Consider the following 24,153-nt stretch of genomic DNA (forward strand, 5'->3'; position numbering starts at 1 on the left):
ACTTTAATTAGTCATTTAATTAAGGAAAAATAATTAATTGGAGAAAAAGGGCCAAAAGTAACTTAAGTGAAATAAAATAAAATTAAAAGGTCACTTGATAAAGTCAATGGAGGAGCTTCTAGAATAATAATAAAATAATAAAATAAGATGCTTCTAGAGGCTTGGAGATCTATAAAAGAGGAGGAGAAGGTCATTTGGAGACATCTTGGAGTTGAGTTTTCTTTCTTGTGAAGAGGTTTGAGAACGTGGTTCTCTACTTCAGCAGTAGCCCCAGGACGGAAACCCTCGGGTGATTCAGTGAGAGTGGGTGAGCACCCATCCTTTCCCTTGGTGGATCCATTCAGGGTTCAAAGGTTGCAGTTTATTGTTTTCGGTTTGTTTTGGAGGCCGATTGTGGCATTATTATAGATCTGTTTGAGGCCAGATTACCTCAGCTAAATGGGTTGTAGTGCATGTACGCCCCAGTTCATCTAATATAATAAAGCTGAGTATTTTCCTGTTTATTGTGTTATGGGATTGCAGTGCTTTATTTGCTTAATTTTACTTGGTAATCTTCTGTTAAATGCATGATAATTTTATGTGGAGTGCTTGTTCCAATTTTTCTCCATTTGGGACATTACATTCTTCTCACTCTTTTACAAATATCAGACATCCTTCTTGCCCTCATTCTTTCAAGTGATGCTCCTCTTGCACATGGGACACGCAGAGTACTTTGAGAGCCATTCATCCACATAGTGCACATGGAAGTCATGACTACATGTCAGGATTGTGCGACACTAGTTCCTGCTTTGGAAAACCTTGAGGCACAACGCGCACTCAGCAACTACAGCAACAGGCATCATTTTCTTCTTGCTCATCATTGAACCATTGCTTAACCGACCCTGCTAGTTTGTGCAATGAGCCATTGCTTCAACCAATGCTGCTAGTTTGTGCAACGAAGTCCATTCTTGGGGACACTTCATTGATGGGAACAATTCCATGAGAACGAACAGTCAGCGCTTTCATGCTTTGCTTGCCACTAACTACCGTCGTGTCCACAAAAAACACACGATCTATGCAATTCCATGATCTGGTGGTGTACAAGCTCTCTCTACAAGAAGAAAACTCACATATTTAGCTTGAATATAGATCATTCACAGATCCTCTCTCTATAGGTGATGGGTTTTAACTTTACCCAGGCCCCTCTTGCCAACCAGAGCTCTGATACCACTTGTTGATATTTGAGCCCGTAATTAATTAAACAAGAGAGAAATAAATATAATAATAACACAAATAGCAACAACACATTCAAATCATATACACCATGATTTACTTGGAAAACCCCAACTGTAGAAAAACCAACCAACAATAGATCTATTATTGTCCTTGGCTAAAATACAGCCAAACCGACCAACAACCTGAGCTTTCACCACTCAACTAGGGCTCAATACAATGGAGAATTCCCAAGACTTTTAACGGTTTTAACTACATGTAATAACATGAACTCAATACCATGAGTCACCAATACCAGGTGCCAAAAACCGCAACTGTTAACCATAATTGTCGACACAACGTCAACTCCACCACAGGGTCAATTTTATCTAGCAATGACTGATATTCAATCCTGGGCCAATTCAATTTTGTAGCATATCTTATTTTTTCAAACTATCGGAAATCAGGATTAAAACTTATAAGTTGATGAATGGAATGAAAGTTAGACCATTTTTAAAATTAAAGTGGTTTAATGTAGCTTAGATTGGGCTGTTGTTTAATATTATTATTATCTAGGTTGAATAACTCTTACTAGTATTGCTCTTGGGTTGAGTATTAATATTAGTTTAAAGTTATATCAATTTATTAATGTCGGGTCAATACAAGATCAGGTCTAAAGTGTTTTTAAGGTTGCATCATTTGAAATGATTTCGAAGCATGTTTCAATCAATTGAATGGTTCTTGTCGTTACTACATCATGAGCACAGGACCTCCTGGTGCAACATTTCTGCTTACTACCTGCTTGTTACAGCACAGATAAATTCATTCAAGTCCATGGTGTTTTCCACGTTGCTTCTTTTTGGATATCAAGCATAGCAACATTCTAGTCTATGACAGATAACAAGAAATGTGTGAATCCTATTGCCATGGTCAGGAATCTGGATGTATATCTGACCTGCACCTTTACAAATGGTATAATTTAGATTTCAGTTAATATGTGCCTTGTGTCAAGTATGGTTTTTCCTAGTAATTTGCATGAGTATGATGATGCAGTGTTGTTGACTGAAAAAGATAAGTTCAAACCCATTACTTTTTGTGATCCCTCCAAGGAGTTTATAGCTAGTTTGCATTCAGTATGCTTTTTTGAAATTTCATGTTTCCTGTGTACACATGAGTGAAGGAAATCCCATCTAACCTAACGTTGCATTGTATATCTTGCATTGGCACAGAGATGGAAATGTACCAGTTTCATATGTCAAGAGATATCTTGTAAAGAAGCTCGAACTTAAGAATGACTGAGGTGAGGCTATCCATGACATCATTTACATGTTACAAAGTATGGTGTTTGAGTTGGTAATATATGATGTTGAGACACTGCTTTTATAAAGTCATGTAGCTCACCTTTTTACTTGGTTTGTTCATGATATCGATTTTAGAAATCATGTTCATTATAGTCGATATATATATATATATATATATATATATATATATATATATATATATATATATATATATATATATATATATCGTTTTTGTTTAGAGTTTTTTGGAGTTAAAATTTGAAGGTCAAACAACTTATAGCTCTGTTTTGTAGCATTGTTATACGTATCAAATTAATTATTTTGAGCTTTGAACCATTAGAAGTGTGATTTAAATTAGAAGTGAAGTACATACTTGGTTTCCTGACATGATTATACCTAGGAAGAATAAGATAAACGTATATGTGATGTTAAGTTTGTCTTATTGTTCAGTGATTAAATATTGAGTTTGTGTCAAAATAATTTTAGGCACTAATGGAGAATTTTTTAATTATATCTAATGGAGATATCATATCCTAAAATCAGTTATAACACCCATTTTCTACGTGGTTCACTTCAGTTTGAGAAAGTTGGATAACCACTATAATGAGACTCGTACCATTTGATAAGGACTTAGCCAATGGAATTTGCTAATTTTAGGTATGTTCTATGCTTAGAGCAATTTATTTCAATTTTCATAGTTAGCTCAATATCTTTTCCAGATTAGCAATCACATCAGCATTAAAGTAAACTATAGATAGAACATAAACATAAATCGCAGAAGACAAGCCAAGACAAGAGGACACAATATGTGGCGCTAGCCAAGGACAAACCCCAATGTGGGGAAACCCTTGATCAATTCTTCTTATATGTTCTTCAATAATTCAACAGAGAGAGAGAGAGATAGTACGTTTACAACAGAAGTCAACACTTTGACTTATCTAGATAAGAGCATAGATCATCTCTAAGAAGATGATACATGAGATCAGTTGAAGACATGCTGCTTCAACTAATTCTCCAAGGTGACTCCTTCACCTATCGTTGTGCTGCATTTCGTCATCATGCTGCACCTCACTGTGCTGCACCATGCTGCACCCATCATCACTATGTTGCATCTCATCACGCTTCATTAATCATGATTGTACCCATCACTGTACTGCATTATGTGCCATTGCTGCACCATGTTGCCATCCTGACCTATGTGTTGGCTGCACCTTGCTTGCTTGTTGTCCCTTGCTTGCTTGTTGTCCCTAGCATGCTTGTTGTCCTTAGCATGCTTGTTGTTGCATGCTAGTTGTCCCTTGCATGCTAGCTGTAACATTGCATGCTTGGTGTATTCGCTGCTAAGTACCATACAACTGTCCCAATGTTAGTTAGTTGTCCCTTGCATGCTGCTCTCCTTCGGAGACAGATGCTCCGGTTGTTTCGGCAGTTCCCGGCAGTTCTGGCAGTTCCAGCTGTTCTCGGTAGTTCTGGCAGTTCCGGTTGTTCCCAGCAGTCCCGGCAGTTCCGACAGTTCCGGCTTTTCCGGTAGGTCTGGCTTTTCCGGCTTTTCTGGTAGTTCCGGTTTTTTCGGCATTTCCGGCTTTTCCGGCAGTTCCGACTTTTTCGGCTTTTCCGGCATTTTCGGAATTTCCAGCTTTTCCGGTAGTTCCGGCTTTTCCGACAGTTCTAGCTTTTCCGACAGTTTCGGCTTTTCCTGTAGTTTCGACTTTCTGCCCTCTAGATCAGGGCAACGTTATTCCTTAGGATCTCTCCTCCTACTAAAACCTAAAGACAAGTAGAGAGAGGAAGAAATCCTAAGTGTGTTGAAATGACTTGAAGGCCACCTCTATTTATACTAAAACATTGAGCACGTGTGGGGTTTATTTGGTTGCAGGCTGACCTTGACGAATTGTCTTATAACGCAAATAAATTCATAACTCCATGAATACTTATCGGAATCGGATGATCTTTAGATCAATCCTACACCTCTCGATGAGAGGGATCTAAGAAAAATATCAGTTGCCATAAATAAGATGACCCACATGGAGTTTGGTCCTAGTTGCCAATTTTAACACTCCTTCTCAACTAGGGAGAACTCCATCTGTTGATCCATATGTCCGATTGTACTATCTTTGCCATCAGTGCCCTGCACTGATCTGCTGAGCTCTGCTCTTCTCTTCTTTGATCTGTTGAGCTCTGCTTTGCTCTGCTGAACCATGAAGAAGAAGAATTGATCGAGAATGTCTCATACCATTCTCTATTGACCCGAAGTCAGTTTCATCTGAAGAGAGTGTGTCACATCACTCTTACTGACCCGAAGTCAGTTTTATTGATCCCAGATCAATATCAGAAGAGAGTGTCTCAAACCACTCATACTGATCCCAGATTAGTTTCATTGATCCCAGATCAATGTCACAAAAGAGTGTCTCAAACCACTCATACTGATCCCAGATCAGTTTCATTGATCCCAGATCAGTTTCATTGATCCCAGATCAATGTCATAAGAGAGTGTCTCAAACCACTCATACTGATCCCAGATCAGTTTCATTGATCCCAGATCAATGTCATAAGAGAGTGTCTCAAACCACTCATACTGATCCCAGATCAGTTTCATTGATCCCAGATCAATGGAGGTCATCCTAGCATAGGGAGTACGGTAGATACAACGATGCGTCCATTGATAGTACTACTATGGTCCCTATCCTCATTTCCCTGCTCATTGATCAGATGAGAGGTACTTCCCATGAGTCCCAGACTGCATGGGTAGGATGCCTCGACAGGAGAACTAATCATCCTGTCCACAGGAGAACGAATCATCCTGTTAGTGGATGCCACGGAGAACTAATCATCCTGGCCCACAGGAGAACTAATCATCCTGTTCCACAGTCGCCACGGAGAACAAATCATCTTGGCCCACAGGAGAACTAATCATCCTGTTCCATAGTTGCCATGGAGAACAAATCATCCTGGCCCACAGGAGAACTAATCATCCTGTTCCACAGTTGCCACGGGAGAACTAATCATCTCGGCCCACAGGAGAACTAATCATCCTGTTCCACAGTTGCCACGGGAGAACTAATCATCCCAGCCCACAGAAGAACTAATCATCCTGTTCATAGTGCACCACCAGGGGAGGGTGAGTCGCCCTGTGGTCGTATGTTGCTCCAGTAAGTACCCCAAGCCCCGTAGAGCCCCTAGAGCTCAATGCATGCAACATGCAGGACCCTTATAAGAAGGTCTCTCAACGACTCCAAGTCGTTCGGGAAAGTCATAGATTTGACCTTTCCCCAGGGCTTTGACAAAATGTCTGCGACCTGTACATCAGTCTCAATGCGATGGAGCCTCCTTGCTCATCGACTTACCATATCCCAGATAAGGCAGTATGTGATGTCTATCTGCTGAAGCAATCATCGAATATGGGATTCCTCAATAATCGAATCTCCCCTCTGGTTGTCACAGAGGATCACAATGGTATTCATCATGTGTACAAACAACTCACTTAAGAGCTTCTGCAACCATGCAGCTTCACACGAGATCATACTCATAGCTATGTATTCGGTCTCGGTAGTGCTTATAGCAACCGACTTCTACTTCCTGCTCATCCATGATATCGAAGCAGAATCCAAAGAAAACCAACACTGAGAAGTGCTCTAGTGATCCTCCACACTGCCTGCCCAGTCAGCATTCGAATAATCATGCAGTTTCATATTTTCGGCAGTGTATCTCAATCCATGAGAGATTGTGCCCCGAAGATATCTCAGAAGATTCCTGGCACCAATCCAGTGAGGCTCAACCAAGTATGAGCTCACCATGCTAACTGCAATACATATGTTCGGACGGAAGTTCACCAGGAACATCAACGCGAATGAGTTTATGAAACTCAGAGGCATTTCCCAAATCTGGTCCGACATCACTACCATATAACTTCTGAAAGTTAATATCCTCGAGGTAGTCACAGGCTTGCAGTTTATCATTCCACATCCGGAATCCAACTTCCTCTTACTTCTGCAAATGAGAAGGTCTGCACCTGTTAGAAATAAGTCGTCCTCATAAGGTGTCGGTATGAGAGGTCTATCATCCACAACCTTCGGGTAATGGTTTGGATCGGTTTCACTCCTAGTGAATCTCAACTTCATCAGACAACTATCAATCCTCTCATACTACGCCCGGGGTGTTTTGCTTCAAGCCATAGAGGGCTTTCTTCCACCTGTATACATGAGATTCCCGATCATGAATCTCAAACTCCTCGGGTTGTTCCAAACTTGTGGACCTGCTGCATGAGGGGAATGGTCCCCTTATAAGATTTTCCTTCGGTACATCTCAGACATGTACCTTCATGCTCTACTTGAATTCAGACATCCCTATCACCATTTGACTCACATCAAGTAGGGCCCCATAGGTAGACCTCCAGTGTTATAGATGCGATATGTCAATTGACATGATCCCCAATGGACCATCCTGCAACTTGATACAAATTGCCAACCCTGAACCCATGAGAAAAAGCATCTTTGAAAATTATATTTTTTAACACGTACCTTTCCATCGATGAATGCCACCCTGAAACCTTTGACTTCCATTTCCGAGATGGACACCAGGTTCTTCTTGCGATCAGGTACATAAAATAGATTCTGTAAATGAATCGAGTTACCCTTATTCAATTGAGAGTTAACATTCCCTACACCCTTTCCGGGATAGGTGGCATCAGCTCCAAGTATAATCCCATGATTGTTTCCATCTCTACCAAATTAGAGAGTGCACCCATCTATCCGATGAAGTGCCTTGAAGCACTACAATCTATAAGCCAGATTCCCAAAGAATCTGAAGGAGAGGGCCAATACAAGATAACGCTTCTTTATCTTATCAGAAATAATATTTGATTCTTCATACCTGGGGTTCCTTGCTTTCTATGAAGAGTCGGCCATTTCCTTGATGACCTACATTACCTGTCATTCCTTTGATCATTGAAGATGTCCCTGGAATGATTGTTATCATCATCAAGTGATGTGTCCTTGCCATTCGGACACTCCTTCGCATAATGGCCGAACTAGTTATCTGCCTTTCCTTCCACCCTGAGATCCGGTCTTCCAATGAAGTGATCTTTAGGTAGGCCATATTCCGCTGCGCCATTATGATAATATTCTCTGCTTCGAATTTAGCCTTGGTGAATTTGAAGAGGGATGAGGAATCCACTGATCCTTTTGTCCTTTCTCAACTATCTTCGATGATTGCTCTTTCACTCTTGCTTGGGCATTGTCTTCACCTCAGCTCTGATACCATGTTAACTTACGGTATGTTCTATGCTTAGAGAAATTTATTTCAATTTTCCCAGTTAGCTCAATATCTTTTCCAGATTAGCAATCACATCAGCATTAAAGTAAATTGCAGATAGAACATAAACATAAATTGCAGAAGACAAGCCAAGACAAGAGGACACAAGATGTGGCGCTAGCCAGGGACAAACCCCAATGTGGGGAAACCCTTGATCAATTCTTCTTATATGTTCTTCAATAGTTCAGCACAGAGAGAGAGAGAAAGTACGTTTACAACAGATGTCAACACTTTGACTTATCTAGATAAGAGCATAGATCATCTCTAAGAAGATGATACATGAGATCAGTTGAAGACATGCTGCTTCAACTAATTCTCCAAGGTGACTCCTTCACCTATCGTTGTGCTGCATTTCGTCATCATGTTGCACCTCACCGCGTTGCACCATGCTGCACCCATCATCACTATGCTGCATCTCATCACGCTTCATTAATCATGATTGTACCCATCACTGTACTACATTATGTGCCATTGCTGCACCATGTTGCCATCCTGACCTATGTGTTGGTTGCACCTTGCTTGCTTGTTGTCCCTTGCTTGCTTGTTGTCCTTAGCATGCTTGTTGTTGCATGCTAGTTGTCCCTTGCATGCTAGCTGTAACATTGCATGCTTGGTGTATTTGCTGCTAAGTACCATACAACTGTCCCAATGTTAGTTAGTTGTCCCTTGCATGCTGCTCTCCTTTGGAGACAAATGCTCTAGCTGTTTCGGCAGTTCTTGGCAGTTCTGGCAGTTCCGGCTGTTCCTGGCAGTTCCGACAGTTTCGGTTGTTTCCGGCAGTTCTGGCAGTCCCGGCAGTTCCGGCTTTTCCGGCAGTTCCGACATTTCTGGCTTTTCTGGCTTTTTTGGTAGTTCCGGTTTTTTCGGCATTTCTGGCTTTTCCGGCTTTTCCGACAATTCCGTCTTTTCCGACAGTTTCGGCTTTTCCAGCGTCAACTCTAGATGCCTCTGCGCTGTCTCTCTAGCACTATCTCTACCTCTTTGCTATGCATTCTCGGCCTTTTGCCGAACTGCCGCTCGCTGCAACATATCACTAACTCGATTTCTCATCAAACCCTGCCCCAGAAAATCGAATTGACTAATCAACTTGGTGTGTCTCCAACTGACCCTCAAGCCTCCTCTTATACTTTTCCTGTTGACGATTCAACGTCCGAGATTGAGTCCCTAATCAACAGCTAAGATTAGATCTGGCTTGATCCTCGTCTCGTAGAACTTTCTTACCCATTTTATATTAATACACATTAATATTTTAATTTTCCTAAGTTTAGACTTAGAGACTCATTAAAAATATTAATTCTTTTAATATCTCTTCATCCGGGTGGAATTTCTCCAAACGATTTTTGGGTCTTGGAGATCACATGTGCCTTAGCCTCTCCACCAAATTTCATGGCTAGAGTGCATCTGATGCTACCAAAAATCAACACTCCTTCTTAGCGAGGAATGTGCTATAGCAATGCTTCACCATAGAAGCATCACACTGATCCTCCGCATCGGTCCTCTGTGCTGATGCCAGGCCTGCTGCCCTACATCCACTGCATTGTACCTTCCTGTACTGCTGCCCATGACACTGCCACTGTCACTGCTACATTTGTATTGTAGCTCCCTCTCAACATGCTGCATCATGCTGCCCATAGCACTGCCACTGCTAACTGTTGCACTGCAACTCAGTTACCGAGAAGTAAGTAACTGACTTCACCCAAACACTGACATCTCGGTCAGTCTGGAAGCCTCGTGATGTTGAAGCTACCTCTGTTTCTATCCTGTGCTCCCTCTGCTGCTGCAAACACCTCTGTGCCTCTCGCACTGCTACAACCTCTACTGCGCTGCTACAGACTTCTGCACTCTAGCACTGCCTTGCTGCTCCATCACACCTTGCTCCACCCGACACCTGTCATCATGCTATTGTCGTTAAGGGCTCCCATAGCCAGATGTGATCCAAGAGTTTGGGCACCTCAAGGATCCTGCCCCTAGCATGTAGTCCTCCTGACTACAACTCAATGTCTCCCCACCTCTTCTCTAGAGGTGCATGAGCACTCATGGCACAATCGTCATCAGTCTCAACCTCTTTCTCTACCTTAGCTGGAGCTGCCTTTGAATTGGAAGCTTCTCCCTTGCCTTTCTTCCTGGGGAACTGAGATGCATAATGTCCCAACTCCCCACAATTGAAGCACTTGACCTTGGAGATGTCCTTCTTCTTCCTCTTCCTTTGTTGTCCCACAGATGCTAGAGTTGCATCCTCCTCCTCCTCTTTCTTGACTCGAACTCCCTTACCACTACTCCTCGCCTTGGTCATCCTCTTGATTTATTCTTCTCAAAGGGCTGCCCACATCTCCTCCCAACTGCGTAGAGTTGCTCTGCCCAAGATGCTTTGAACAAATGTCTCATAGTTCTCGAAGACTGCATTCAAAGCAGTCTTGACCATAAACTCTGGATTCGGTGTAGACCCCACGGAAGTAAGTTGGTCTCGAATTTCTTGCAACCTGAGGAGGAAGGGATCTATCTCCTCTCCCTTCTGCATCTGATATGACTTCATCTGATTCTCCAATAGCATCTTCCGCTGCACGGAAGAGCCCTGGGATAAGATAGTCATCGTCTGCCACATCTCATTTGTTGTGTTCTTCTCAGCAATATGTGGTATGCCATGATCCTTGACCCCATCTAGGATCATGCATCTCGTCTTCGCCTGGGCCTCCTCATACTTCTCAGTTGCATTAGCGTCAACTGAGACAACTACTACTTTCAATGCATGGTCCTTGATGTGAGGTTTATCCAGGATTGCCAGGATCCTGGCCTTCCAGATGACAAAATTGGAAGCCCCGTTCAATCTGTCCTGATCCCTCAATCCATTTACTGCCGTATCTGCTCCTCTTCTAGACTCCCTTTGAGTCTCGACTTCCCTCCTGGGAATATGCCAACTGCCAAATCACTCCTCTCCAATCCTCCTTTGTTGCTGCAACTCGGATCTGGATTTCTTGGCTAGAAATCCGTCGAGGTAGTGCTTCCCTCTACCTTGGTTCCGTCTCCTTAGACATTGTTCTGCATTGACAAAAACAACGTCCCACCAGCTCCTCAAATCAGAATCTGCACAACTCCCTTAGCCCCGGTAACTGAAGAATCTGAGCCCTTCTAGCTTTGCGCAATCACAGTGAGAGTTGAATCAGTTCCTCCTGGCCTCAACATCAATCCTTCCTAGCTGAGAAAGATGATCGGGCATTGCGTAACCCTGATTTGCCTCTTGTCTCTGTGCTGGCCCTTCCCTTGGCTCGAAACGCTGACGCAGGCTTTTCGTGAGCCTCTGCATCACCCTGTAAGCACTGCATCACTTCTTCTCTTGCTGCTTCAGCTCTGGAACATCGTTGTCTCTCGAGACAGCTGCTTCTGCTGCAAATTTTCAGAAATCTTCTGCTGGTGTCTTCAGTGTTCTTGTGATCTACAATCGCTCTGATACCATGTGAAAATTTTTGAATCTAACACATCAGAAACTCCTACTACAATATTTGGTTTATTATCTCCTACTTGTTCTTTACATTAACAAGTTATTTATATGCATAAATATCAAAATAAACACAATTGCAGCCTTCACAAACATACAGATCAACAACTGAAATAAACTGAGACAACACAAGGGACACCGTTATTTTTGGACAATCGTCCCCGGAAAAACCCAATGCAGGAAAACCGGTGCAGCAGATATGAGGGTTTTATTATTATGTAGTTTTCTTAATACAACTAGGGTGCCAGAAATGGCTCACCCTTCAAAGATTTTCCTTGGCAGAAGTACCTTTCTTCGGAGACAGATATTCCAACTAATCAGCAACCGGATGATTGGTCCCACAACAACTTCGACTGTTCCTTAGCTGGACAATGAAAGTTGCTCCAAGCTATCTTCTGGAACTGCGTCACCCTCTATGGCTATGCATCTGCCTCTCAGCTCTCAGTCTGCCCCACAAAAACACCGCATCGTAGCTCTTTCTTCCCAACACCAACTCTGCTAGCCTCTGCGTCAGCTCTGTGTCAGTTTCTCGGCCTCTTGCATTACCAATGCTGGCCCTTCAAACCTTTGCGTCAGCTCTAGCTGCCTCTGCGTCAACCCAGGCTGCCTCTGCGCTCTCTCTCCGACACTATCTCTGCCTCTCTGCTATGTATTCTCGACCTTTTGCCGAACTGCCCCTCGCTGCAACAGATCACTAACTCGATCTCTCATCGAACCCTGCCCCAGAAAATCGAATTGACTAATCAACTTGGTGTGTCTCCAATTGACCCTCAAGCCTCCTCTTATACTTTTCCTGTTGACGATTCAACGTCCGAGATTGAGTCCCTAATCAACAGCTAAGATTAGATCTGGCTTGATCCTTGTCCCGTAGAACTTTCTCACCCATTTTATATTAATACACATTAATATTTTAATTTTCCTAAGTTTAGACTTAGAGACTCATTAAAAATATTAATTATTTTAATATCTCTTCATCCGGGTGGAATTTCTCCAAACGATTTCTGGGTCTTGGAGATCTCATGTGCCTTAGCCTCTCCACCAAATTTCATGGCTAGAGCACATCCGATGCTACCAAAAATCAACACTAGGAGGGAAATTCAGGATATTGTGTTGCTAGTGATGAGTCAGCATGAGCAGCATATGATGGAGCCTGAGTCCGCTGAGGAGGATGAGGTGCATAGTATGCATGATAACCCTTTTTGGGAGAGCTAGTTGGAGGTTCATATTCAACCCATGATGGTGGAGGATGAGCAACCACCCTTGGGGTCAGCGATTGATGAGGATCAGACAGATGTAAAGACAACTGGCACGGTGACATTATTCACTGACACTTGCCCTCAGGAGATGCTGGAGTATGATATGACAGTTTGACAGGAGATTGGTGAACTGGAGGAGCGTGGAGTTTCATACCACGCAAGGGAGATGGCAGTGCATCCATCTTTGGGACTAACCATTGATGAGGTACAAACAGAGGTAGTGGTAGCCAGACGAGCTGCAACATTTTTAGGTAGCAGCCCTCTCCAAGAGTACATAGAGTGGGCTTGCAGCACGGTTTGCCCACTTTTTCCCATTAGAGGGAGAGGCAGGATTTCTTGGACATGTTTGGATTGTCCAAGTAGAGCATCAGGAGCTAAACATGGACCAATTTCAGCATAGCGGGCATATCCCTTGCATAGGTGTCCATGCATTAGATTGGCGAGAGATCATGAGTTGGGATCCTATTGATGGATTATCATTCATAGTTAGGAGCAGTCTATTGCAGAAGCCATTAGAGGTGGGGGATATTACATGCTCCAGTCAACAGCAGAATGTGGGTTGGCCACTCATCAATATCTCAGCGCAACATCAGTATCGTGAGACTGACCTTGGGGTATGCCAATGATTGGATTGGAGAGAGGTGATGAGCTGGTACACAGCTAGTAGGGCATCATTCGCAGTCGGAGCTACAGTACATCAGGAAACATGTAGGATTAATGCTCCTTCTTGGTGGCATTGGGATCCTCGTGGATCTACTGGTAGCAGGTTGAGTCAGAGATGGACATGGGATCCAGGTATTGGAGGATCCAGTCATGTTTCGATAGCTTGGAGACGTGACGTGGACCAGTGGTTCGTATGGGATCCAGACATTGGGTCTCAGTGGCATTGGGCCACCAGATTGGTCCACAGATTTGGATTGCTTGAGGGCAAGCAATCTTGGGGCGAGAGGACTGTCATGTCCCCATTTTTATTCTTCTTCATAGTACAGCCAGGGTGGATTTCCAGGACAGGGGATGGCCAGGTCAATGGAGCAGGTTTATGTCATCAGGGGTCTCAATGGAGTTTTGAGGAGTTTTTATGGGATTTGATGGCATTCGCTTGGCATATTCCATCATCAGCACAATTTTCCTTTCGTTTCGTTGCATTCTGACAACTTTCAAAAATCAACATTATTATTGGGCATAACTTAATTAATTATGCTCGAGGTGGCATTCTGGGGAGATTAATTGATGGAACACCTCAGTGTAATAGCTCGTTGGAACCAGAATGAGAAGATCTACATGATGGGACTTTTGGATGGGAGTTTCAGTGACCTGAGGAGACATGGTGGCCAATTTACCCTTTTCCCGCATTAAAAAGAATATTTTAATTAAAATAAAAGAGGGAAAAGTGCTCCATGATTAAAATAATAATAAAATAGAAGATTCTAAAGGGGTCCATCAGATCTATAAAAGAGGAGGAGGAGACCATTGGAGGACATCTTGGTTTTGATATTGTTTCTTGTATGTGAGGTTGAGAACCCGGTTCTCTACTCCAACAGTAGCCCCAGGATGGAAACCCTCGAGTGATTCAGTGAGAGTGGGCGAGCACCCATCTCTTCCCTTGGTGAATCCATTCAGGGTTCACAGGTTGCAGCGTATGGTTTTTCAGTTGTTTGGAGGCTGATTTGTGGCATTGTTGTAGATCTATTTGAGGCCAACTATCTCAACTATACGGGTTGTATGTGCATGTAAAACCCTGGTTTATCTAATATAATAAAGTTGAGTATTTTTCTATTCATGGTGTTATGGATTGCAGTGCTTTCTTTGCTTAATTTTACACGGCAATCTTCTGTTAAATACATGATTAGTTTTATGTGAAGTGCCTGTTCCAAATTTTCTGCATTTGGGACATTACAACGCCGCTCATTGATTGCTCATGTTCCACCTTTTGGATGAGGATGATGCACCCGGTTCACCTTGCCTAGCTAGCTCCACACTTGCACCACACACTTGACAGATGTTCCAGGGTCTAGATGAGGATGTGTCTCACTGCAGGAGACAAAGGGAGGGCTTATGTCATCATCCTAGCCCTTACAGATGGTTTTCAGGCATTTTCGATCCACTTGGAGAGCCATGAGGATGTCCTTGTGCCCCCACAGTCACACCCTTTTGGGAGCACCATAGTAACTTGCTTGGAAAACAAGGGGCCAACCCCTTGTCCACTATGTTTGGAGTCCATTCTTTCACCGTGGCACACTTTGGACTTCATTAGGCCTCCTCAAAGACCCAATGACTCATTTTATTGATCATTTTCCCCTATTGAGAGGCTTATTTTTACGTATTGAGCTATCTTGGTGGGATTGTCACCAAGGGATGTTATTGTTGCACATTATTTTATTGTTTGGGGGTTAATTAGGCCAATTAGGCAAATTGAACATATTAGAGATGGTATAAATAGCTGAGAGATGATTCATTTCTCTCATCATCACTTAGATTTGGAATTAGTAGCTACTTTGAGAATTTCACATTCCCTTTTAGAGGACGAGTTTGGTTTCATGGATGAATTTTGATGTTTGGATTCTATCTTCTTGGTCTTGGAGCTTCATTATTGGCATAATTTGATGATTGGATATACTCATTTGTACATGTAAGTGATCTTTTTCATGTTTATTCTTGTTATTTACTTTGTCACATGAATGTTGCTGGGATTTTCACTATCTAGGTCTAAAATTTACTGTTATTCTATGCGAAATTGTGGAAATTTTGATCTTTTGAAGTGTTGCATCATTGCATGTGTCATGTATGAATGGGTGAATGTTCCTAGAGATTATTTTTGTTGAATACATCTTGATAAGTCATCAAACATTGCACATCGAAGTATAAAGTCCTTGGGTAGCTGCTCTCATGCCCTAATTGCCATGCGAAGTTGCCTAAAGGCCTCCTTGATTGGGTATAGTTTCTCCAAATCACAAGTTCACCTTGACTCCATCTCTCCCAAAGGCAAGGCACTAATCCATCCACTGGTGGTCACCTAAACACTTATTTTTCTTGCCTCCTCTTTCTCTTTCTAGGCCTAGCCTTAATAGGTCACCTAGGGCATCACATAAATTCCATTGTAGCCATCAAAACACCTCGATTTTTGGTCCATAACTGTGCTAGGGTTTCCTCTAGAGGCCCTCCAAATTTGAAGCAATTTCGACGGTGGGATCCTGAGATATAGCAAGCCCTAGCTCTAGGACCATTTCTTGCCCTAGGTTTCCCTTAGCTAGTGTCCTCATTTGGATCATTGTATTCAATCCTCAAAAGAAAATTTGTCCTTTGATCCTCTTCTCTTCCATAATTAGGTCAAGCCCCTCCTTAGTTGATCAACTCCATACCCTTGACCTAATTCTGGGTCCACTTGGTCCTTTGTGGTCCCGCAACTTTACAACTCTAATTTCACAAAGATCACATAAAGGCCAATTCTCCATAAGGATTTTCGGTTCTAGGATGTTGGAAATACTAAGAGGGGGGGTGAATTAGTATTTCTTAGCAATTAGCACTTTTTAATCCTTTTTCAAAGCATTAGTTATTCTTCAGTTATTATTAATGTTCTTCTTCAACAATTATAAACAATAATCTACAATATACAACACCATACAACAATGCAGAAAGGTAAAACAATGGACACAGATTTTTAGGTGGAAAACCTCCTCTGGGTCAAAAACCGCCAATCGCTTCTCTAGTAATTGTCTTCTTCTCTCTTTAAAAGAAATATTAATTACATCAAGATTTCAACTACAACTAAGGGATGTTTCAACTCCCTAATTCACAAGCCACAACCTGTAGGACGCTACTAAACCCTAATATCTCGCTGCAACTAGAAGGACGCCCCAACGCCCTGTAGATCAGGCCACAACCTTATGAGTGCCCCAACACTCTGTTTACTATCTGATGTCGGAAAGGATGCTTCATTACTTTGTTAGTTTATCAACCACAACTGAACGAACACCACGACGCCCTGTGTAAGCCACAAATTGTTGTAGCACCACCCTGCCACCCTGAAGTGTTCTCAAGCCACAACCTGAAGGTGACTCCAATCACCCAGAAGAGTCGGTAGATCACGTTTCACAATTTTCACACTGGATCCCCTGTACTCTGAATCAATGTAGAATAGTTGTAAGGAAAATGTAGAATAGATATCGAATCCTGGTAGCCACTGATCACTGTTCCCACAAACTAGTCACTGCACGATGCTACACATCAAGCTATCATTGTACAACTGCACATCACTGTCACTACACACTGCATATCACTGTCACTGCACACATGTCATTATTGTTACTGCAAATCACTATCACTACAAATCACTGCATAAACCACTAAATGTCACTTCACGAATGAATAGTCATCAAGGCTCAAATACTGCTATCATTAGGCTGCACATGATGTTGCAACCATCTGGCACTGCTATCAAATGATGGCACAAACCAAGGTGCCTCAAGTCATCCCGATGACCTGCAATTGGTGCTTTCAAACTCTGTCCCCAGAGATCTACTAACATATAAGTAAACATCATTGTTTGACTGGTCAAGCCCTGTTATCCATCCTTCTCCAATAGGTTGTATAACAAAATGAGATTTTCCTTAAAGACCTGCTACCATGTAAAGTCATGTCATTATGATGGTACACCCTCTAGGTCATCACTATAAGATACATAATACAAATCTATATCAAGTATGTCAAGGTTGTATGTCAATATGTCAAATTACATTCATCATAGTTCTATTGATATCAAGTCAAAGTCAAAGGTCAACTTCATTATGCCAAGTGTCTATACATATCAAATCTATGAGTCAAGTTAATATATCGATGTGTCAATGTGTGTCAAGTCAATCAGCTCATATGATGTTATTGTCATTGTCACAGTCATTTTCATTTCACTATTCAATGTATCAAGTCACTAAATGTGTATCAATTCACCAAAGATTTGTTATCACTGTTATAATATATTATACAGTCTCATGGCATAGATCATCAAGTCAAGGTTCAGACTTAAGTCTGTCACATTACTTCAGTTCTAGGTTACTGCATAATTCATTAGATATATATAATGATTGTCATAGGCATAGTTCTACTGCTTAAATGTTCAACAACTGTTTACATCAACTGTGCACATCTATACTCAAGGAACTACTTTGCTTTGTCTTACAAGGTCAATATGTCAGGTCAACTCTCAATACGTCAAGCTGTCTCACACACAGTTAATGTACATGTTACTACCCTTGTCACTGATTTTCCTAGGTCAGTCAACAAAAGTTTAGTCACATAAGGTAAGTATCCGTCACTGTACTAGATCTGCAATGAGAGGTTTATCAACAAGATGCACATTACTGGTTACTTTAACAAAACTTGAAGTCAATTATTGGCTTAGCACACGATACTGACACTCAAACGATGAAGCCCTTACAAACGATGTCAAATAGTGATAACCATATAACTGACAAAGGTGTTTCTAACAGATCTAAGAATGTGGCTTGGTTACTACGTTGGATTGACTTTTGGATAGATAAATAAATATTCTCCAATTGCAGACCTGTACACAACCAATTTCACAAACCTAAGAGACCTAACAGAGACAGACCTATGACTAGGAGAACGAACTTCTACGCAAGGCTAATAACACAGTTCAAGCAAGGCCTAATGTGCAGACCTAAAGTGCAAAGCTTTAACCAAAACAGATCAACAGAAGTGACTTGCCTCAAGGCCAAACTTTCAAGTTCTGAACTTGCTATAATGGAAATTGTGCCCTAGAAGAGGGCCAAAGTCAACCAAATTACTCCAAACAGAAGACTGAAGAACAAGATCTTGGGACGAGGCTAAAAACCTAAGATGCCAAGCCAAATGCAAAGGAACCATAAATCTAGAGCTATAAGAAGTTTGCAAGTACAGTATAAATCACAGTCCAAAGAATCCCGAGTTAATTCAGAATCTTGTGCCCAAAAAAAAATCAAAGACAATGACACTTTTCTCAAGGTACCTTGCTATCCTTAGGAGGCCGAAGAGGTTCTTGTGAAAATTTCGCTGCAGTGATTGATTCATTTCTCCTACTTATTTACAATAATAAGTTATTTACTAATGCTTCAGTAAATATCAAAATAAGTTCAGCTGCAGACTTCACAAATTAAGAACTGAAAATTAAATAGGCAAGAGAAACACCAGCATATGAACAATCACATTGACACACTTGTTTTTGGATAATTGTCCCTGGAAAAACCCAATGTGGGAAAACCGGTGCAGCAGATTTGAGGGTTTTTATTATTGGCAGTAAATTTCTGAATACAATCTGGATGCCCCAGAGAAAATGGCAATCCACTCAGACAAGATAATTGATAGATAAATAGTGAGATTTTTTCACACTGAATTTGGAGATTTTACACTGGCCTCAGCGCTTGGATGACCCACTGCGCAGTCTCTGTGTGAACCTACGCAGTACCTGCGTGGCTTCTACGTGGAGACTCCCTCTGACTGCGTCACCCTAGCTGCTGTTGGTTCTGCTGCTAAGAAATCAAAATTTCTCCTGCCAATCACCCACAATGATTCTTGGCACTGATCTTTGCTATCCCCCAGTTGATCTGCGTCAACCTCATCCAGGTGTTGCGCTGCCCCTCCTTGGCACTACGCTGGCTCTTTGATCCTTCACTGTCTTCTCTAAACTATATTCACTGGAATTGGAAATCACTTCCTTCCAGTACTGCCTCTGATCCTCACTGCTTGATCACTTGTTCGAATTCCTTAGCAAACTCTGCCCTAGGAATATCGAATTGACTGATCAACTCTATGTCTTGCAAATGAACCCCAAGCCTTCTTCTTATACTTTTCTCATTGAGACTTCAACGACCGAGATTAAGTCTTTAATCAACGACTAAGATTAAAACTTGACTTGATCTGCCTTCTAGATCATTCTCACCCATATTTTGATTAATACCCATTAATATTTTATTTTTCTTAAGTTTAGACTTAGGAATCCCATTAAAAATATTAATTATTTTAATAATTTACAATCCGAGTGGAATTTCACCAAACGTCTTTTGTGTTCTTTAGAACTCATGTGCCTTAGCCTCTTGACCAATTTTCATGGCTAGAGCACATCTTATGCTACCAAAAACTAACACTCCCTCTTAGCGAGGAATGTACTCTAGCAACAATATCCAACTGCACGCTGCTCTATTTATGAAGCATCTCCTTTTTCTGCACTGTTGTTGCCACCAACATTGTGCTACTGCTGGCACTATACTGCTACGCATGACACTGCCACTGCCACTACTGCATCTGTACTACAGCGCCCTCTCAAATGTTGCATCACGCTATTGAAAGGGATTTTCCATCATATCCATCTGCTCCCGAAATTGAACAAACTTTGTTCTTCCTAGAGCCTTGGTAATTACATCTACTACCTGATTTCCTATGGGAGTATACTCCAACTGTACCGCCCCACGCTGAACACAGTCCCTGATAAAGTGACACCAAATATCAATGTGTTTGGAGCGACCATGAAACACTGGATTTTTAGAGAGCTTGATTCAACTCTGATTATCACAGAAGATTTTTGTCACTTCCATCCTTTTCTTGAATAGATTTACGAGCAGTTTCCTGAGCCATATAACTTCACATGTTACTTTGCTAGCTACCATATACTCAGTTTCAGTCGTGCTTAGTGCGACAGACTTTTGCTTCTTATTGCACCAGGAGGTCATCCCAGATCCAATACCGAAGCAATACCCGATGGTACTTTTCCTGTCTACTCAACTTCCTGCCCAATCTGTATCAGTGAATCCACTCAATTCGATATCATTTCCCTTGGTGTATCTCAATCCAAAATTGATTGTTCCTTGCACATACCTGAGAATGTGCTTTGCTGCTGCCCAGTGCACCCTTTTTGGTTCCACCATGAACTGACTAAGGGTGTTGACAGCATAACATATGTCTCGCTTGGTGTTGACCAGATACATTAGCAACCCAACGAGCTATCTGTATAAGGTGGGGTCCACTTCTTTGTCTCCGGAAGCATCTATTTTCTTCCAATTGGTAATCATAGGCGTAGCCATAGATCGACAATCCTACATTTTGAATCTTTTTAGAATTCCTGGCGCATTATCTTGTTAATTTTAGGTATGTTCTATGCTTAGAGCAATTTATTTCAATTTTCACAGTTAGCTCAATATCTTTTCCAGATTAGCAATCACATCAACATAATAGTAAATCGCAAATAGAACATAAACATAAATCACAGAAGACAAGCCAAGACAAGAGGACACAAGATGTGGCACTAGCCAGGGACAAACCCCAATGTGGGGAAACCCTTGATCAATTCTTCTTATATGTTCTTCAATAGTTCAACAAAGAGAGAGATAGATAGTACATTTACAACAGAAGTCAACACTTTGACTTATCTAAATAAGAGCATAGATCATCTCTAAGAAGATGACACATGAGGTAGCAGAATTCAGTTGAAGACATGCTACTTCAACTGATTCTCCAAGGTGACTCTATCACCATGCTGCACCTATCATTGTGCTGCTCCTCATCATCATGCTGCACCTCACTGTGTTGCACCATGCTGCACCTCATCATCACTATGTTGCATCTCATCATGCTTCACTAAACATGACTGTACCCATCACTGTACTGCTGAGCTCTTCATTGCACTATGTTGTACTATACTTGCAGCTCCCGTTGTTGTACCAATGCTGCACCATGTACCATTGACCACCATGCTACTCTAAAACTTTTGTTATGCTGCCACACTACCTTAGCTGTTGGCTATGGCCTATGGCCTAGCCCAGCAACTAGATAAACTATGATCCCACAATCCTAGGATACACACAATGCTGTCATCCATATGTACACTGCTGCTCTGTGTGTTATAGGAGCTTCTACTCATCAAAGGTATGGGTAGGAGTTCCTTTATCTAAACTGTTGATAAGAACCTTTTGTGACAGCACATAGGATCTCCTCATCTGAAGAGACCTCTCCCTTCAATGTGGCTGGTCTTTAGGACAACAGACAAGATGTGCACCTAAAACACAACAATGTCTCTTTCTTACAGCAGATAGGAGGTGTAGAAGACTGCGTTTGCTGCTGTTCCTTACTGTGACTGGTTAGGGCACCCATGTGCTACAACAACCCTCAAACAGTCACCTAAAACATCCCTCAAAGACTGTGGCCTTATCAAGGAAGGGTCTCCTCCATTCGTGTCGCTGTTCTGGGCACTTTTTAGCCCAAGAAGCCTCCACGCTATCCATATTTTAGTTAGGAAAGGCCTACGGCCTACCACAGGATTGCTGTCACCTATAGCCAACCAAAACAATGTCACCCTTACCTTGAAGCTGCCCACAAATAGTCTGCAATTCTCCTTGTTATCACCCCAAGAAACTCTCCTAGGTTGTATATCGGAGATGCTTGAGAACATTACAAACTCAACAAAAATGTTGGAAAAATAGTGGATGAATGAAAGAAACGCTGAATATTCAAGCCAGATAACCACTTCTACTATGCTTAACCCCAGACATGGGTGAACACCCCCAGACTACAAGGCTTTAGACCACCAATTACTCACAGTTTAAGAAACATGTGATGATAGAGAAGACTGACCACACCAGCAGATACACAGGACCCTGTGATGGCCGGCTGCGACCAGTTAAAAGGTCTGTAAATCTGTTTTCTAACACACAGACATGATGATAGCTCTGTGGCATCAAAATAACAGAACCCTGCAAACAAATTCAATGATAGATGCTAAATCCTAACACAAAGGTGGGATGACAGCCCCTCTAATGCTAAACATTAACAACACATGAATAAATGCAAAACAGGCATAGCCTGGAACAAGAAGAAGAAGTGGAAAGTGAGCAATTAACAGCAAAAGACGCTTGCATTAGATGGAAATGAAGACCAGACGCTGCAGGTATAACAGTAGTTACAGTCTCCAGAAGTTGAACCTTACATCAAAATAACATTCATCAACCCATTACATTCTGTTTTTGGGTATATATAGAGTCTGTTTACAAAATTGCTCTGCTAGGCTATGCGTGGAGGTGTCTTAATGGACCACCAACCGCATTTACAATTAGATATGGTCTCTGATATAGTCTGCTGATTTTAATGGACAAAATCGGCCTTTTTAGATAGTCTGATGTCCTTCTCTGGCAGCTGGAGTGAATTATGGATTGAATTCCATGCCTGATAAATGCTCTTCACTGCTCGAGGCAGTCCTTTTTGTCCTTCGGCCATCTTCTTCTTTAAATGTAGTTGGTGAGGATTTATTGTGCTAGAAACTGCAACAGTGGAAGCCTTCTTCCTCCTTCGGGAGCATGAAACAGGTTAAAGGTATGGACAGAATGGCAGAAGCGGGCATGGGAGGAGAACAAACATTAGCCGTTAGATCCACAAATCAACGGCGGAGATGGATTATGAAGGCTATCGGGAGATGGACGATCGGGGTTAACGAGAGCCGTTGGATCACCCTCGGGGATGATCGGACGGCCATCGCACGAGGAAGATGCACGACAGATAGTCGGAGGGGAGACAACGGAATAGCGGGCGGGCGGTTTCCCTGCACCGCTTATCGGGTGCAGCGGTATTCGTACAGGGCGGGCGCGATCCAACAGATTTGCGACGCGTGGCAGCCCAAAACCGCCGCCCCCGCGGGTTAACGCACGCGCAAGTCGCGCGATTGGGGGATGCGTCAGTCGTCGGATCTGGCGATGGGCGCAATCAACGGCGGAGACGAGATCGATGTTTAACGGATGCGATGAAACAATGAAGACAGTTAGATCGGAACGATCAACGGTGGAGGTTTAAAAACGACAGAGGGCTATTTTGGCGCGGGTTCATGTGTTAAGCGCCCGAGAGCTAAAGCAAACAGGTTATGCAGAGTTTAAATAGGGTTTTATAGGCGGAAAGGAGGTGAAGCAGAGTGTTTAAATCGAGAACAGAAAGGCTTCAGGAAACAATAAAAATGGCGGGGCTGGGAGAATATGAGGAGAATGAAGGAGGAGAAGGTAGAAAAGCCCACTGCAAGCTTTCATTTCGGCCAAAAACCCACCATTAGACCCGAATTGACCTTTAAACGCTGAAAATTGATAGCAGAGCTAACATTGGCTCCTTCTGGGGATGAGATCCTCCCTGTGAGGTCTCAAGAACCTGCAGACCAATGCCTTCATACAAAACCAGCTTTAAAAACTATGCCTAGAATCCATTGGGCATGGAGTCAGACCAGGTCTTCACTAAAAACTGAAAAGGAAACTGCTTACAATCATTAAGGCCTAAAAACTTAAAACTTCAAAAACTGCCCATCAGCTAGGCCATCAAAATTGTTGCCTGTCATCCAGTTCATCATAGATCAGCAAGACAGGATTTATTTGATCCTCTACCTCAAAGAGTTTAGGACATTTGACCTTGCCAGGTAGAAATGGATCAAATTTCATCCCCTTTTTGTGTATTTTCCTCCTTGGATGTTCTTCATGGGAGCTTTTGTACACCTGCTGGATAACCATGAATGCTGTGTACCTTTTTGTGTCCTCTGTGCTCTGCACAACTAAAATGAATGATGAACCAATGTATTCTTGTGCAGGGAACA

At 42.3% G+C, this 24,153-nt stretch overlaps 1 pseudogene; it reads left to right on the forward strand.

Moving 5' to 3' along the window:
- LOC149250302 (E3 ubiquitin protein ligase DRIP2-like) overlaps window positions 1-24,153 on the forward strand; it is a 313,805-nt pseudogene that overhangs the window by 221,176 nt on the left and 68,476 nt on the right.

The sequence above is a fragment of the Pinus tabuliformis genome, chromosome 7 (assembly GCF_031772625.1).
Source record: "Pinus tabuliformis cultivar Carrire ecotype Pingquan chromosome 7, CPIR1, whole genome shotgun sequence".
In the NCBI taxonomy this organism is placed as follows: Eukaryota; Viridiplantae; Streptophyta; class Pinopsida; order Pinales; family Pinaceae; genus Pinus; species Pinus tabuliformis.